Genomic DNA, 6,892 nt, shown 5'->3' on the forward strand with positions numbered 1-6,892 from the left:
TTGTTTTGTTTTGTGCTTTGTAGCTGTCCGTGGGCCAAGTTGTCTCAGGCGCTTAGCATGCCAGCATCATATTTTCTGTTAAAAAACAAAAAGAAAGAAAAAGAGAAATGACTTTTGCTTCATTTCACCTTAAGATGTTTTGTTATTTCAGTGGGTTATTCCGGTTTGTAATGGCTCGTTCCCCCTGTAATGAGCAGGTGCTTAGTGATGGGAAAGTGTTCCTATGCATTTGAATGATGGTGTTTGAGGGACTCTTCCCCACTCATCTCTTTCCACTTGGTCCCTGGTTTCCAGGTTATTCTAGCAAGGAATGAGGACATCTACTCTGGCAAGAAGGAGGGGAGGCTTCTCCTAAAATGCCAGGGAGGGGTGGGGCAGGAGGCACTTCCTCCTGCACTGGTAGTTTTGGATCAGGCAAAATCATGAGTCTCTGAGCACCTGCCTCTGTGGTACAGTCCACTCCAGCACCTATGGCTCTCCGTTCCCCTTAGCCTGGGGACTTTCTCCCGCCTGGTTCTTTTCTCCCTTACCAAATCCTTGTTATTATAGATCCTTTTAAACTGTATATCAGACAATGCCACTTTTCTCATCAACCCCCTTCCCCCAATGCTTCTGTGATAGTTTGCAAAAGTGGCTGCCTTAATTCTCCTCCCAGCTTCAGCACCTTGGGTGGTCCCCTCCCAAACTCACTATGGCCTTGGCCACGTGACCTGCTTTGACCAGTTTGAAAAGTGCTTGTACTTCGTGGTTTGCCCTTTCCTTGACACTCTTTGGAACACCACCATCATCTGAATGAGCCTGTGCTCGCCTGCTGGAACACACAGACACATGGTTACTACCCTAACTGACATCCCCACTGGACATGTGAGTGAGACCACCCCAGACCATCCAGCTAACCCATGCCAGATGAGACATCCCTCCCTATTTAACCCACAGACCTGCAAACAACAATAAAAGCTTGGTATTTTAAGCCACTAAGTTTCAGATGACTCGTTATGCAGCAACTGTTAACTGATACATCAGCTCATCTCTCTGAGTACAGTCCAAAGCTTTGCCATGGCCTACGCATTCGCTCGTAATCTAGTCCCACATGGCTTTTTGATCTCATGTTCTAGCACTTTCTTCTCACCCATTCCATTGTGCCAACTCTAGCCTTCTTGCATTATTCAAACATGCCAAGCACACTCCCAGTTCAAGGACTTAATGATTATTATTCCCTGTGCTGAAATGCTTTTCCACCAGAGACTTGCATGGTTTCCTCCCTCACTGCCTTATGGTTTCTACTCAGATATCATCCCTTTCTGATGCAATGACATATCTATCCACTGCATTCATGGTGGTAAGCATTTGTCCTCCCTAACCCTTTAATTTCCTCCACAATAATTATTACTATGGGACACGGTATGTGTCTATTTACTTAGTTTCTCTGTCCATCCCCTGTAATATAACCTCTATGAGATTTATCTATTTTGTCTACAGCTGTAACCACAGTGCCTCAAAGTACTCCTGTCACATAGTAGATGCTAATAACTAAATGTTGAGGGAAAGAATGATTCTTGGTAACAAGGCATTATATTCATGAAAATAATTTCAATCAGGAGAATTAATGCATACCACACACTGTGCTAAGCAGGCCACAACATTATGTCTAACTTCTAATTCGATCACAATCATACCAGGTGGCACTCTTCTCCCCATTTTAATGATGAAGAAATTGAGGCCAAATGGCCTCAGGATTTTCCCTTGTCCACACAGCTTATAAGTGGTGGAGCTGCAATTCACACCTCGTTTGATTTCAAGGTCATGCAGCTTCTTGCCACTTCTACTCCAATATGTTGAAAATGTCCTTTCTGATAAGATGCCCCATCCTAAGGACTCAAGTTGAGTACAGAAGCGACAGATGTGTTTGAATGCAGCTAAGATTTAGAAATTTGGTCAAGGAGGACATTAAGCAGGGCAAAGATCACCTTGGAGTATCATCAAAGCCAAGGTGATGTCCAAAAGCTCAAAGAAAACCAAGGGAGGATCTGCTGGTTGCCTGTGGGCTCACACCCTTTAAGGCCCTCGAGCTGCCCGTTCTTGTCCATATGATGTAGAATCCACCCAAATAGGACCATATGGGTCCTGCATCAGGCCAGTAGCATGAAGCCTGGGGATTTGACATGGGGGAGGTGAGGATTCCCCTAAATCAAAAAAAAATCCCTATGTCATGCAGACTAAGCCTCCTTGCATTCATTTATTCAGCAGCACAAAGTTGGGAAAACTCCTTCCTCCATCCCCCAATTTCTGCTATAGTAGAATTTATATATCAGGTCTATAGGAGTCCTCACAATGGACAAGGTCCTAGTCAACTTTATCACATTTTCTCCATACTACCTGAAGATGACCGGAAGTCCATAGGCAATAGGCAGGACTCCTCTAGCCCATTCCTTCCCACTCAGCCTGACACAGCCTATCATCTAGGGCCATTTCCCCTGCCAGACACGGCATTTTTGCTTCATTGGCTAACTTCCATGGAGAATTCCTAGATGGCTAAGCAAATGGGTAGCATAAAGCCTCACTCCTATTCTAGCTTATTTTAAGTCCAAGGCTCTTTCTTATCACCTGCCCTGTCATCTATATATTAAAGTATATGTGATGCCTACTTAAATTTTATAACAGTGAACCTACTCTACCATCACCACTGCCACTAATTGCTGATAACCATTATTTAAGTTTTCACCTGACAGATGTTCATAATATTGAGTGTCTACTATGTGCCAGTTGCTGGGATACACACATCATACATATCTTTTTATTTTATGCTCAGAAGATGATCCTGAGGTTTAGAGAGTAAAGTAACCTATCCACAGTCCCATAGCTGATGAAGAGCAGTCAGGATTTGAAGCTAGATCTGTCTGCCTTCAAGCTCACATGCTTTCCAATATGCCTCACTGTTTGATGTGTGGCATTTAGACCCAGCAGTATATGTCCATTCACTGTTAAATAATGAGTGAATTACTCACAAAGGAAGGCTACTTGGCTTTCTATGTGCATGCAGATGGGACCTGGCTGTCCTCCAGATACCCAAAGCCTTTTATAAACTTTTAAAATTGTTTTTGTATATGCCATTCACCCAACAATTTTGGCTGCAGCTCCACCCACATTTCCCAAAAGACCCTTCCTCCTCTTCTTCCTGCAAATAGGTCGTCCTTGTTTCTAAATGTCCAGGGTTCTCCATCCATGTGACGTAGAATCTCCCCAAATAGGAAGAGTGAGCCAGTTTCTCTACAATCACTTATTTTTTTCAGCCCCTCATGCTCTGTCATGCTTCCTTACATCCCGAAGTCCCCAGGCCAGTCTACATTCTCATGGCTGGTTAATGGTGTCTTTTTTTTGCAATTTATCAATAGGAAATAAGAGATTGAAGCATCCCCAGCAATGACTAAAGCCTGTGGCTTGTGGTTTTGCTTTTAAAATGGGGCTATGGGTGGTTTTGTTTTGAATTTCAATGAAGGAGGCCTGATTACTTTCATTAAGGTCAGGGTAGGCCAGAAATGGTTGGCTTGCAAACTGGCTGTCCATTCTGGTCTCCTGCAGGTAACATTTCTAGAAGTTTACATTAAAAAGTATTCAAAATAGCAATGCTTTGCCTGTGTGTTACCTCTTCGTGCCTTTGTTCAAACTTGTTTGTTTGAACTCAGTTTAAAATACGAAATCCCTAGTATCATGAAATATCATTTATGTTATTGCTAAAAAAACCTACTCTAACTGTGTTTTGAACTCAGTTTAAAATACGAAATCCCTAGTATCATGAAATATCATTTATGTTATTGCTAAAAAAAAAACCTACTCTAACTGTGTTTTGAACTCAGTTTAAAATACGAAATCCCTAGTATCATGAAATATCATTTATGTTATTGCTAAAAAAACTACTCTAACTTGTGTCTACTGATACAGTGATATAGCAACAATAAAGATAATTTTTAAAGAGAAAAAACAAATATTCGTAATGCCACTGTTTAAACACAAGCATTTACATCTTTGCTAATTACCTTTTAAGGCTGCATACTATTTTGTTTCATGCCTTTTATTTTCCCCAAGAAAGCCATTATATTTCTAAAAGTTTTCACAATTATTGTAATGGATGCCTAATATATCATCTTTCTGATGGGCAATGATTTGTCACCCATTGCCCAACTGTTGGACATTTAGGTTATTTCTAGTTTCTCCTTTTATATTTAATGATTCCATTGTAATCTTAAATATACAGCCTTTTTCTTCTATGAGTTTACCTTCTTGGCATACATTGTAGAGGTAGAATTTTGAAGCCAAAGAGCTCTCATTTGGCTTTTGCTGTATCATGCCACGAAGCTACTGGAAAGGGATGCACCAGGAGAAAATGCATGTTCCTGGCTCTTTACAACCTTACCAGCCTTGCGTATTATCATTAGATCTTTTAAAATAAAATCGTTTTAACATCATTCTGTCACAATCCATAACTGCTTATATGTGGTATTCCCTAGTAGCCAGTCTCCTTGTTTAAAGTATAAGCATTTTATCTTTCATTTTCTCACAGAACCAACTACAGGATTTTATTTAGAGTGGAAATTCAGGGTGTGTCTACACTCAGTTTGGATAGAAAAAAAATCAGTGCAAACAAGCAATTTCATGTTTACCACTTAGTCAATCTGTAAACATCCTCATTTTCGTCCTTTTCAGCCACCAGTTGCAGTGCCACTAGAGCCCCACTTGAATATGGCACAGAGATCAAAACCAGTTCCCCAAATTCCTTCAGTCCACTCTGGCTTAAGTGTTTACCCCAGTAGACAGGATTCCTTCATTGGTCCCCTCCTCGTGGCTGACTTGGCATCTGCTTTTATGCAAATACGCACCACCACTCCAAAGATTGTTTTGCTTCTAAGCTGATCTGTTTGCAAGGCAAGGTCCCACTGCATTGTAGGTGTGAGAGTAAAAACTTCTTTTAATTTTACGGATAGGAATACACAAACAGAGAACCTCTATCACTCATTCACATTAAGGTGACTGTATCCTCTGGCTTTCCTGATTTTATTTGAGTTTCATGGGGAGCCTGTCCTTTTCCTCGGGAATCATGACAATCTTTTATTTGAAGTCAGGTTCCCCCAAGGAGAAAATGCAACTCTACACAGTGCTATCAACTCAGTGCTTATCATTACTTTGTGCAAAACACTTTCTGAAATGCTGTTTTTGTTCATTTAAATCTCACAACTCTTGACGTAAATGTCACTGTCCCCTTTTCACTGATGAGGAAGCAATTTGATTCCCGGGGTCATCATTTCCTATGTGATACCCAACAATGTCATCTCTGCAACTCAAGAGTCTCCAACCCCATGCCATCCCAGGCTTATTCCTCAAGGGTAAGTTCTCCTCGGAGCTAAACAAATGTGGATTCCATTAGTAATCTACCTGAATATGGTTTCGTTCTCTCTGTATCTTTTAAATATGAGTTGTGAGATGGATTCAGAAAAAAAATCCAGTCATTATATTTAATACAATTGATCTTAGAAACCACTGTTAAATAATTCCCTTCTGAGCAATATTTATTGTCATTTTTAATCATAAAATTCAAATGTGTATTCAGCATTTAAACTTAGACAAAAATCAGAAAAGCAAATGTTGCCCACAACTCACTCAAAGACAATCACTGTAGATATTCTGATGTATTTACCTTCTACTCTCTCTTTTTTAAAAAATGTATTTTGATTTAGTTTTAAGTTCATATGGTAGTGATTGCATTCCATATACAATTGCATATATGTCAAACTAAGTAAATTCTTTATCGATCTTTTCATGCGTTTACGATCGTTCATTCAATGCACAGCTATACCAGAGTTCATCATTTGATTGTTATTGGATAGTGCCGATTCCTCCCATCACTGCGTTCCACTCATATCAATAAGTCTTCAGTAAATGGGTATGATTTTTTTTTGATAGTTTGATTATTTTCTTAACACGGATTCCAAGGAGAAGGGCGGGTCAAAAAACAGGGCAAGTTTTTAAGACTCCGGGTACCGACTGTCCAGGGACATTCTCTGGGCTGCACACATTGCTGGCTTTTTATCTCTGCTAAGGTTTTCCTTGAAATGCAGGTGTGTTTATGCCCAGGCGGAGTTGTTGTTGATCAGTTTATATTTCCCAAGATGATAAGTCTGTCTCGTGCTGGATAGTGTTACTCTTAATGAGAGATTCCATGGCCCAGAAAAGTTCCTGGGTATGGAAAGCTCCTTCCTGTCTGGAACCAAGACAGAAGAGGACAGAAACGTTGTGTCAGCGAAATAAAAGGGCTGAATGCAGAAAGAAACAAGGTAAGCCTTGAGCCAGCTGGTTTTGCCAGCCTTTTCGTAGTGTTCTTTGTTCTGCGGCATAAGAAATCTACCGGGAAAGTTTGAAGACTTTCTCTTGGCCCCATTGGTAAATATTCAAAATTCTTGGCCTGGTTTTCTGAAACAGGGCTCACCCTTAGACCTGGTCGTAGGAAATTTTACCTGGTGTAGTCTAGATATTCAGGGCTAAATGATGAAGCATGTGGCTTTTTGCTTTTATTGTGGCATTCAAACCCACTTCAGGGAGGGAGGCTCAGCAGAACCTTCCCAGATGTTTTTAAGAAGAATTTCAGTCATGTTACCCTGTTTCCTGTACAAAGATCCAGAACCTTCTGGAAGCCTGCATAAATCATCCTAAATGTTCCTAAGTTTTTCCCAAAGCCGTGAAGGCATGGGCAAAAGCTAATATATTCAATCTCATTAGTAATGATAAGTATCATAAGTAATAATAAGTACTTATAATAAAATGCTAAAACAAATGAAACCTCAGTAAGTGTTCTTAATAATGATAACGACACCCTTTCACCTAGAAAGTCAAATTCTAGTTG

Source organism: Tamandua tetradactyla, chromosome 16 (assembly GCF_023851605.1).
Source record: "Tamandua tetradactyla isolate mTamTet1 chromosome 16, mTamTet1.pri, whole genome shotgun sequence".
Lineage (NCBI taxonomy): Eukaryota > Metazoa > Chordata > Mammalia > Pilosa > Myrmecophagidae > Tamandua > Tamandua tetradactyla.